The sequence below is a fragment of the Brienomyrus brachyistius genome, chromosome 2 (genome assembly GCF_023856365.1).
Source record: "Brienomyrus brachyistius isolate T26 chromosome 2, BBRACH_0.4, whole genome shotgun sequence".
Classification (NCBI taxonomy): Eukaryota; Metazoa; Chordata; class Actinopteri; order Osteoglossiformes; family Mormyridae; genus Brienomyrus; species Brienomyrus brachyistius.
In genome coordinates, this window is record NC_064534.1 from 47,963,184 (window position 1) to 47,975,307 (window position 12,124).

General features: G+C 38.8%; 1 long non-coding RNA gene across 1 annotated transcript; it reads right to left on the bottom strand.

Annotated features, from left to right (window-relative positions):
- Window positions 1-3,111: 3,111 nt before the first annotated feature.
- On the bottom strand, window positions 3,112-4,554 carry LOC125711763 (uncharacterized). Its single transcript, XR_007383104.1, has 3 exons — window positions 4,465-4,554; window positions 3,615-3,721; window positions 3,112-3,484 (listed from the first exon to the last, which is right to left on the bottom strand). It is a non-coding gene; the product is annotated as an uncharacterized LOC125711763 (long non-coding RNA).
- Between the last annotated feature and the right edge of the window lie 7,570 nt (window positions 4,555-12,124).

The following is a 12,124-nucleotide window of genomic DNA, read 5'->3' on the forward strand; positions in this document are numbered from 1 at the left end:
CATAACTGAAAATCCTGCCTTTTCATCACCCATTTTGCTAACATCGATGCTCCCCCTTGCCCGTACTCTATCACGAGAGTCAGAATACAGTGCTGCACATAATCACTTAAACAAGAATGCGCAGGAATATTGCATTATGAGTTACGAGCTGCTAGCTATTGTTAAAGGGGCGGCATGGTGGTGCAGTGGTTAGCACTGTTGCCTCACACCTCTGGGACCCGGGCTCAGGTTTCCGCCTGGGTTACGTGTGTGTGGAGTTTGCATGTTCTCCCCATGTCGTCGTGGGGTTTCGTCTGGGTACTCTGGTCAAAACAGTCGAAATAGAGGGTGTGTGTGTTTGTGTGTGTGTGTGTGTATATATATATATATATATATACACTAAAATAAAACATATTCATTTCCACCTGGCACTAACCATGTATCCCTTCCCAATACTAAGGCACAGAACGGTCCCCAATGAAAACCCTGCCTCCCCACATCATCGACACTCTACTCTCAACATATATAATATTTGTAGTGCCTGTAAATTTTTATATTAGATGAGACTAAATCTCAATAGGCACACGTAATTTTCCAAATGAAAATGATAATATCAAGACGGCATTTACACATCAAATTATGTGATATCTGTCCAGAATGCCAGTAGGCCAGAATGTCACGTACATACCATGTAATAAGCCTAAAATCAAGGGGACAGTGAAACACACAAAAATGGATATGGTTGAAAGGGTTAAGGTAAGTGTGTATCAAAGATTAACAAAAATTTATTGCAAGTTGTCTTAGATTTCTGTTATTGATTTCGACATGATTTTATGCTGGTTAAATGTCTCAGTCGTAGCAGAACAAATACTGTAATCTCTGAGATTTTGCAAAAACCAAGTCGTTGCACATCAGTAAGTTTAATATAATAATAATTAGGATGTTCATTACCAGTGTGTTGTTAGACTGCATCCGTTTGGGACACTGACTCCTTTGTCTTTGTCTTGTAGGCCGATTTTTTTTAAATCTAGTTATCTTTATGAGCAATTAGCTAAACATAACACATGATTGATTACTTGCATGTCTGCATCATCTTTCACGGTAATTTTGACACCTTTGGTGGGTAATAGAGTAGCCAGGCGAATGGAAAAGTGCTTTTTATATATTTAAAGGAGATGAAGTATGTGCGTGGGAGGGGAATGTGTTATACTAACTAAAGCTGCGGTCTCCTTTGATGAAGGTCATTACCTATGACATATGGAATTATAGTCTGCTACGATGTAGCTATGGAGGAGACCCTGATGACATATTCAGAATTTTACCTTATATGTAGAGTGAAATTATCAAGTAAGTATGTTACAATTCACGGGAATCCCGGCCGCCATTTTCTACGATCACCACTGCTATGTGATATAGGTGCATCACAGGGTAACCCCAAACTAAAATGGGCACTGCGCTGTCTGTGATTGACTATTTCTGCGAGATTCCTTGTTATGACATATTTAGGATTCTCCTCTTCAGCCTCGAATTCGAATTTTTCAATTTGATCATACGGTTTGTCATTTTTGCTTGCGCCGAAAATTTTCATCAAGTTCAACCTGTTCTAAACCAAAATCTATGCTTTGGACAATAACAAATGGTAAGTGGACGCTCTTTCTATTGTTTTTTCTGTGAACTGGTGAAATTTCATCAAAATCAAATGAATCGGAGACAGTTATTTACTGTTCTGAAGATCGCCTGTCTGACTGAGTGTCATGGCGGACACGAAATCTATGAAAATTTCCCAAAATCCTGCACAAATAAAACTGCTTTAACACTATCAAAAGCCGGTATTATGGCATTATATGTAATCAAAAACTTGGTGCAGTGATTTACACCATGACAGCAAGATTTTAACTCCTTATTCTTGATGGTGGTCATGGACCTGTTTGATGTTTTGTGTAAGTGATGGCCTTGACCTGGGAAAATTGTACTAATTATCACCCATGAGGGTAATTACCTGTCATGCCTGTTTCAACTAACTGCAAAAGTATTTAAGCATGTTGCTTAAGTTGAGAATTACTTACTTGGTGATTTTTCTTGTCATAAAATGCAATACTGGTCCATGTCACTGCATTTTTGCATCTTTAGCCTTGTGTGTCACACTAATTAGTTAATTAACTAATTCATTTTAAAAGGAAAAATAGATATCCAGCTTAATTGTTTAGTGTCTTATCTAATTCTCTTTAACTTTCTCTGTATGTGTTGAAAGTTTCATTCAGTTATCTCAACCCACAAGGAAGTTATTGAACATTAATTCATGGAATTCACTTTTGTTGATCACAGCTTTTGTTTTATTATATTGCAAAGACAATACATGGAAATTAGCCATTCCCCGAATATTAAAACTGTCATAACTTCCTTAATACTGAACATAGAGGGGTGGTTTTGATATCAAAATTTATGTTTCTTTACACTCTACCTGATGAAAACATTTAATTTTACTGTCTCATTTTTTTGTAACATACCTATATCAAGCATATAGAAACAGAGGTTTTCTTCTTCCATCTTTGTGGCAGGATTTTTTTTTTTTTATTGCGACCGTTGAAATTTTAAATGAAATATTTTCTGAAACTATAATGCTGACTAGCCCTTAATGTATCTATTTGCATTCAGTCAGTCATTCCATATTTAACGCTCAATCTACTCCATTTTGGGTGAGGAAAATTCGTTTTCAAAAGAATCTATCTGTTGAATATATCGTAACGGCACAGTGTCAGAGCCTCATTTTTCCCATCGCTCAGGTTCAGCCATATCCTGCCAGCTTTCCCTACGGATGTCATATATTGTATGGGATGACTGTGTGCCAGCAAAACAATCGGTGGTGGAGAGTACGTGTTTTGCAATAGCTTACATTTTGCGTTCAACCTTAAAAATTAGCATGAACTCGATCTGCATAATGATTATATTTATGTTATTACGAAGTTATATTCGTTTTGGTGTGATATGTTGAAACATTTTGTGGATTTCTGTATGTTTTTTTATTACTGGTGCAATAAATTACAAGACAAAACCAATTTCAGTTAAATACATAAATAAATTAATTAATTGATTAATATAAATGCAAAAAAAAAACATAATCATTTTCTCACTTAAAACTACACCTCAGTGTATCACAGTATTGTTTACGAATTTTCTCCAACCAGTGAACATACAACCATAGTAGATTTCTTTGAAATTCCCGTCTTTCGTAGTCGCCCTTGAATTCTGTTGCACAGTCATGTTTGATGTGGTGTTCTCTGTGTTGTGGATTTATATGTTTCTGGAGATCCCAGCATTCCTTAGCTATACGAGTAAAGTCGCCATGAAACATTTCGTTTTTCTCAGTGGCTTTGAGTGTGTAACAGTGGAATAACAATAGAGTTTCTTTTACATGTTCCAGAGTAAAGTCTTCGGGAGCCTCTGTAATATTCCCAGCAATGTAAGATTTAGTGGGGGTCTCCAGGCTGTCCTTCGTAAAGTTCTTCTGAAATGTAAAGATGCCCCGTCAAGAAATCTGCAGCATCACCTTGCCCCACATGAAATTCCAGTGGAGTACGTACATTCTAAGCGTAATTTCAATATGCATTTCAATATTATAAGGAATGACAACTTACATAACGATCCAACGAGTCGATCGCTTTTGATAAGTTGAGAAGATGAACGGGGTCGGCGGAAAATGACGACAGTTTTCCGAAAGTCAGAAACATGATCATTGCCAGGACTGCAGAGCAACCATAAAAAAAGAGCACAATTATGACTCATTATTTGTACATATGCAATAAGATATGTTATTAGTTATAACATCCATCCATCCAGCCATCCATCCATTTTCTATAACCGCTTATCCTATTCAGCGTCGCAAACGTATTTACCCCGGAGGCTACGGGCGCGAGGCAGAGAACAATCCAGGATGGGCGCCAACCCATCGCAGTTACTTATAACAGTACTTTTAATTATAAAATACAGATTCAACCAATCCCGGATCGAAAATATTCGTAAAAAAACATAAATCTCCAAAAAGTAAAACTTGAATTTGCCGAATATGTAGGCACACGTTGCGGTAGCTTCTCTAATTGTATTTCTTTATATATCACGATGGTTCCCTCTGGATACTGAACAGACACAGACTTTTTGTCATTATTCTTTAAACGATACAGTATCACAGCTATTTACATAGCATTTATATCGTGTTAGGTATTAAAAGTAATATACAGATAATTTAAATATACAGGTGGATGTGCTTAGGTTATATGCAGAAATTACTCCATTTTATATAAGAGACTTTGGTATCATACTTCAGGAGTGTCATAAATATGTCATGCAAGTTCACAGAAAATGTTTTGTAATTTATGTGATTTAGTATGGAAAAATACAGCAAAACTGTGTTATAGCCTATTACAGTTAAATTTTATTTAAATGTAATTGCTTCCAAATAATTATAAATTTCGGGGAAAATCAGCTCACCTTTTACCGTCTCCATGCTTAGAGAAGTAAAGTATCTTCAAGGTGGTTTAAGTTTCACTGAAGAGATGTCCGTTGTTCTTCATATATAAATGCTCACAATTCATGATGGAAAAATCATGTCAACTTGCTGTTGTAAGCAATATTAGCATTATCGAATTAGAATCTGGGTTTCCTTCTTCCTGTGAACTGCAGTTGCAGAACCACACACATAAATAAACACAATCAACCAGTAAGCAGCAGTCATAATTTGTGTGATATTTGCTATTTGGACGTAGTCAAAATAAGTCTGACTCAGAGTGCGATGTGCTGAAAGGTGTAATGGTATTTTTTTTTTCCAACTTTATTCTTTTGAACTGGGGAATTATTCACGAGCTTCTCTCTTATCAGGTGGTTTGGTTGTTGATTTACGATCTATGGTTTGCAGCCTCAAGATTAGAAAGGGTTAAGTTCCTGACAATCATGCAAAGATGCAAACGTTTTCTGCATGCAAAATATGACCGCAAATCTTACACACGATTGTAACGTTATATAAAGTAGGAGCAAGCAGTTTTGAAATAGATAATGTTTTTGCTGAGAAGTATATGAAGTACCTTAACTACAATCATACTTATCTCACAACAGGGAAACAGAGATAAGGTAGCTGTGCAATAGTAAGATTCCTATAGGGAATGTGTAAAATACATTAAGCGTGAATTATCCTCCTTTTGGGGACACAGCCACACGTGTTTGGCCAAAAATACCATTAAATGTGTGGACCACTAATAAAATGCACATAAGCCACACTACCTTAAAGTGAACATTTCATTCAGCTGTAAAATAATGCTTTATTTGTTAGTTTGTATTTTATGTTTCAGTATTAATTTTCGATTTCAGTATCATGTTTTTATAGCAATGAAGAACCTGGTTTATTGATACTCCAATTCCCTGATTATAATATTCACACACTTGATGGGAATTGGCACTTTTGGGGCAAGTGAAGTCTACCTGGGTGCCCCCCTGTAGGAGAAATCCCCTGGTGGAGTAGTGGTTAGGGTGTGAGGAATTTTTCCTAGAAATATTAAAGTAAAGCAATCAGATAATTATTGTGCAAAGCGTTGAGTCTGAACCAAAATTTAATATGTAAATTTCAAAAACTCCCTCTCCTGGAGCTGACACCTTATCGTGGTGGAGGGGTTTGCGTGTTCCAGTGATCTCAGGAGCTATGTTGTCTGGGGCTTTATGCCCCTGGTAGGGTCACCCAAGGCAAACAGGTCCTGGGTGAGGAACCAGATGAAGTGCGGCTCAGAAGACACCTATGAAGAAGAAGATTTTGGACCCACAATTTCCCTTGCCCGGACGCGGGTCACCAGGGCCCCCCCCTGGAGCCAGGCCTGGGGGTGGGGCTCGATGGCGAGCGCCTGGTGGCCAGGCCTACACACATGGGGCCTGGTCGGGCGCAGCCCGAACAAGGCACGTGGGTCCCCCCCTCCAATGGGCTCACCACCCATGGGAGGGGCCATAGGGGTCGGGTGCAATGTGATCTGGGCGGCGGCCAAAGGCAGTGAGGGTCTGCTGGGAACGTCTGGCGGAATCCCCTGTCAGGGAGAGTTTCAACTCCTACCTCCGGCAGAACTTCTCCCATATCCTGGGGGAGGCGGGGGACATTGAGTCCGAATGGGCCATGTTCTGTGCCTCCATTGTGGAGACAGCTGACCGGAGCTGCGGCCGTAAGGTGGTCGGTGCCTGTCGCGGCGGCAATCCCCGAACCCGCTGGTGGACACCGGTGGTAAGGGATGCCGTCAAGCTGAAGAAGGAGTCCTATTGCGCCTTTCTGGCCTGTGGGACTCCAGACGCAGCTGACAGCTACCGGCAGGCTAAGCGGGATGCAGCTTTGGCAGTTGCTGAGGCAAAAACTCGGGTGTGGGAGGAGTTTGGTGAGGCCATGGAGAACGACTTCCGGACGGCTTCAAGGAAATTCTGGTCCACCATCCGGCGAGTTTGGGGCGTGGTTGTGGTGGTACGATGTGACGTCATGGGAGAGGGATTTAATTAATTAATTATTATTTTAAATTATTTATTTTAAATGATTTAATTATTTATTATTTTATATTTATTTTAAAAATTATAATTTTATATTGAGGAGAGTGTGGGGTTTTGTCGGGCTGAGCGGGGTCGGTTACCTGATGGAGTGTGAGCGTACGCTGTGTCTGGTGCGGTACTGTGGTAAGGTCCCGGGCTTTGGAGAATCCGCAAAGGACTCTGAGAGAGCGATGCTGTGTGTCTGGTGCGGTACTGCGGTAAGGTCCCCACGGCTTTGGATAATCCGCAAAGGACTCGGAGAGAGCGATGCCAGAGAGCTGAGAGCCGTGCTGCTCGAGTCTGATGTCGGAGAGCTGAGAGCCGTGCTGCGCGAGTCTGCGAGAAACTCTGAGAGAATGTGACTCTGGGAGAAAATGTTAAAGTTGGAGCAAAGAATGAGAGGAGGCGGAGGGTCTGACGTCCAATAAAAACGCGTAGCGGTAGTTTTGACCGTGTATGTGTTTTTCCTCACGCAACCGTTTGTATTACATCCCAGTAGGTCAAATCCCAGTCAAATGTATGGGATTTTATGGGATAATATTTATGGGATAATATTTTTATTACGTCGAGCGGGGTTTTCCTCCTATGGTAAAGAGGCACAAGTATCATCGAGGCCTTACCCTACGTGCCATGCGGGCCGCACATCAAGTTGGACATTTTGTCTCCCATAAAAACCATCCGCAGATATTTTTTTATTACGTCGAGCGGGGTTTTCCGCCTTTGGTAAAGAAAGCACAAGGAGCGAGGGGTAGTGTGTGACCCCCACCACCGCAGCGCTCCCACGACTCTTTTTCGGGTAATGTGTTATTTAAAATAAAACATCTTAAGCATTTCGACAACAAGAATCAAGGAATAACGCGGGCGATCGTTGTTAAAATAACTCGCTCGCTCTTTCCATGTCACGCTTGTGCGTGCAGCCACAATACCCACACACCACTGTCTTTTATTGAAAACAGCTGAGGCAAGTCGTTTTCTGAACTTTAAAGTGTGTATACAATAAGTAAACGCGTGTAAAAGAAATATGAAATGTGTTATAAAGCACATAGCCAACGCTAATTAATAAAGAATTTAAGCATAATAGCCCAGACGTACCATGGCCTTTAGCTGGTAGAAATGGAGCTATCCTACGGCCTACAAGATAAAAGCATATGGCACCAAATTGGAATCAGTAGTCTTTAAAAGAATAAATGGACTAGCAACTGTCTCTGGGGGAGCACCCCCGGTTAGGTACTATTGAGCAGCATTTAGTGACATGCATCAAAACACATTTTTAAAAACTTTGACAGAATAAAGTCTTAGTTATTTTAATAAATACGTTTTTCAGTAAATGTTTATTCACGCGCATGCACACAAACACACACCCCGGAGGTCAAACTAAAAAAAAAGTTGATACAAACTACAGTTGTATCGGACACGCACACAAAAACACAAAAAGAGTTTGCTCAATCAAAAAAACACCAAACATATATAGTTCACATTTTTTATTAAAATGTATAAGGACTGTTTTGTTATAGCAAAATTTTAAATTAATATGAGTGGGATATAAGTCATTTAGGCAACAAGATTTGAGGAAGAACCTAAATAGCTGCTAGAAATGACCGATCAGGCAGGCAGAAGTCTGCTTTTCTTATCTCACAAGTCATGGAAGCGTGGGATGGGGGACACATAAGTGTGGGGTAGGAACTGTGGAATCAGGCAGAGGTGTAAGAATTTAGGATATAGTCTTGTTATTTTGAAGAAGGTGTACATGATTATTTATTACATTTAATAGCAACCAGTAAGCTGCATTTAGCAGCATGCTGCAAATACACATTAAAAACTTTAAAGAATAAGGTCTTAGTTATTTTAATAAAGACATCCTACAAGGTGCCCACGTGCCCAGCTTTTATAATCTACAAGCTTGATCTGAGATGCTTGCTGGAGTACAATGCTAAGTTGACAACGGTAATGGAGCTGCAGCCTGTTTGATAGTTAATGAAACATAGTTCAAATTCAACAGTGTCAGCAGTCATCCACTATGCAGGGAGACTACAGATTCACTATAGCGACTCCGTTTATCCGCTGGCATTATTTAATTTTTTTTTGACAGAATAAAGCCTTAGTTATTTTAATAAATATGTTTTTTCAGTAAATGTATATTCATGCTCATGTGCACAAACACACACACACACACCAGTGGTCAGGGGCTTTAGAGTTTAACTTTAGGTCTGTGAAAGTATAGGACCGCGATGTGTATTCAGACCCCAAAACATACTAACTTAGTCGTTCATGGGTCTTATTGTGAAAAACCACACAAAATAGACTTGTAAATTTTAAAGAAAAGACATTAACAGCTTTTGTTAATGTTTAAATGTATAAAAACTTTAAATGTATTTGTTAAACAGTCAAACAAAAATGTGTTATTTTAAAGTAGTATAAAATATAACCTTAACTTTGGACGCTAGATGAACAACCTACACACACAGACACACACACACACACAGCAAAACCCCAAGCATGCGCACAAGCGCACAACCAAAGGTTGGCTTTTAGAGTTTGCTCAATCAAAAAAACACCAGACATATATAGTTCACGTTTTTTAATTAAAATGTATAAGGATTGTTTTGTTATAGCAAAATTTTAAATTAATATGAGTGTGATATAAGTCATTTAGGCAACAAGATTTGAGGAAGAACCTAAATCGCGGCTAGAAATGACCGACCAGGCAGGCAGAAGTGTGCTTTCCTTATCTCACAAGTCATGGAATGGTGGGATGGGGGACACATAAGTGTGGGGTAGGAACTGTGGAATCATGCAAGGGTGTAAGAATTTAGGATATAGTCTTGTTATTTTAAAGAAGGTGTACATGATTATTTAATTACATTTAATAGCAACCAGTAAGCTGCATTTAGCACCATGCTGCAAATACACATTAAAAACTTTAAAGAATGGTAATATAACTTGACCATAATTTTTAGTTACACAAATATTTTAAGACGTAACATGAAAGTTTTTCAAAGTAAGATGTACAGATGTTTTAAAATGTAACATGAAAGTTTTTCAAAGTAAGATGTACAAATGTTTTAAAATGTGACATGAAAGTTTTTCAAAGTAAGATGTACAAATGTTTTAAAATGTAACAAGAAAGTTTTTCAAAGTAAGATGTACAGATGTTTTAAGATGTAAGATGTTTGGGTGTTTTACAAAAACATTTTGTTATGTGTTTGCAGCCCAAACGTATTTTTAAAATGTACAAAGTTTTATGCATTCATTTTGTGAATTAGTTTTGAAATCTAATATGAACATGGCTTTTATTTTACAAAAGCAAAGTTGTAAAAATTTTGTAGGCTTTTTATCAAAGGAGATTTTGTTAATGTAACATGAAGTTTTTTTATTTTCAAAGTTGCACAACTGTTTTAAAATGTATCATGTATACGTGTGTTTTATTTTTCAAGCTTGTACAAAAATGTTTGTGTACATATATCAAATGAGTTTTTAAAATGTACCATGACCGGGTGTTTTATTATTCAAAATAAAAGTTGTACATATGTTTTGTTATATGTATGCAGCACGGTTGTGTTTTTAAAATGTACTAATTTTGTGGGGTGGTGGGAATAAAGCATATTTAAAGGGGTACCTCTCATGGAATCTACCAATCTTTACCAGCTGATGAACCCTGAGCCACATGGGGACTGGGGGTTTTAACCATGAGACTCGACACCTAGGCATTAGATCCTTATGTCAGCAATGGTCCCCATGCATGTACCCAGTGTAGGGTCAGGTCCAGAGAAAGCTGTCACTACGAGTACACCTGGTTAACAGCATTTAATTTATAACAGTAGGAGCTAGTAAACTGCATTTAGCAGTCGCATTAAAACACGTTAAAGACTTTAAAGAATAAAGCCTTAGTTATTTTTTAATAAAGATGGCTTTTCAATAAATGTTGGCTTTCCTACAAGGTGACCCCCGAGGCCTGTGCTTATGGCATCCGGGTGCCTGATTTGAGATGCTTACTGAGGATGCCATGTTAACACCGGTAACTGAGCTGCACCATGTGTCACACTTAATGAAACTTAGTCCTAATTCAACAGAACCAGTCGTCATCCAGTTTGCAGTGAGATTTCTGAGCGAAAAGTGAGCGAAGTTTCATTTTCTTACTTTACCACCTATCGGTTAGTAAGGGAAATGGAGGCGGTAATATGTCGGACACGTCAATGGCACTGAGTGCAAGGGAATGTGCGGTGTGGCGCGAGCTGCTAGCTGATGTAACGCTGCGAACAGTGGGGCTCTTACGTTTTTAAGATGCGGCTAACTATCCCCGAGACACTTTAGCCAGGTTCGTGTATATTTGCTCTTAAAGCTGCTGTCAACGCCAGGAGGGAGCTGGCTAGCAATAACACTTTTAGCTGGTCTTAAAACTTGCTGTATTTTTCATTCAGTACATACACGGTTTAGAAGAAAGCCTATTCAACATTTAAATAAATAAAAAATAAACGTACAAAACTATTGAAATCCACCAGAAGCATGTGCATATTTTTCAGGTTTGCATGTTGTGTGTGTGTGTGTGTGTGTGTGTGTGTGTGTGTGTGTGTGGTTGTCTAAACACCGTCGGCCTAGGGTTTGATAGGTGATGGAGAAGCGTACGGTCGTAAACTGCATGCGCTTATGCCAACAGGTGTTTAAGTAGCTACAAACATAGACGCTTTCTTTAACATAAAACATTTAAAGGCACATTCTTAATTTTATTCAAGTAGCCTCTAATCACCTTACACTTATTCTGTTTTACTGTAGAGTATTTTAAAACAATGTCACTGAAATGTCACCACATGTCAAAGCTAACAAGGTAACATGATTGTATCAGCGGAACAAAGCCGTCGCCTGGATATGTATAGACAGATCATGTGTTGCTCAGCAAATCGACAGCATTTTGAAATCTATTTCTATTTAAACAAATATATTGGGAATGAAGCGTCGCGTTTTAAAAGGCAGACGTTGAGGCAGAATTTAAGTTGGTCACAAATGTATTTTTCTTCTGCATCTAGAAGCGTCGTCTGAACCTGATTTTACCTGCCATGTCGGTGTGAGATTCTTGTAGTAGAAGTTATGTGAATTGCAGTACTCTGAAATTAAGTGATATGTGTATTAGAATCGTGAAGTGTCATCTTCCTTTTATTTTAGGTTCGCCCCAGGCATTTTTATGAACTGTATTGTAATATCAGACAGTGTGTCATGAATTTCTGAAGGCATGTTATATATGACCATTTCTTGGATACGTCTCTTGTACAGTAGTTGCAGTTTGTCAGGACAAGACTGTTTGGCTAATGTGACATGCTGAACAAGTCCTGTGATTAAAGCATGTCTGCTGCTTAAAACATTGTGTTGTATGATGAAGGTTTCTTGCCGGTACATGTTGAATTACCGTTACATTAGAATATTCAAGTATTATTTTTTAAATCATTTCATGAAATAGGTATTTATCTCATCATTGATGACTGTGGTCCACCTGTGTGACAAGTAACCTGTCCCAGACAGAGGTTTCCTCAAGGCCTGTTGTGGGAACCCCATGGTGTAGCATTATGAGAAAGTATACAGGGAGTAGTACAAATGAGCAGTCGCCCTGCCT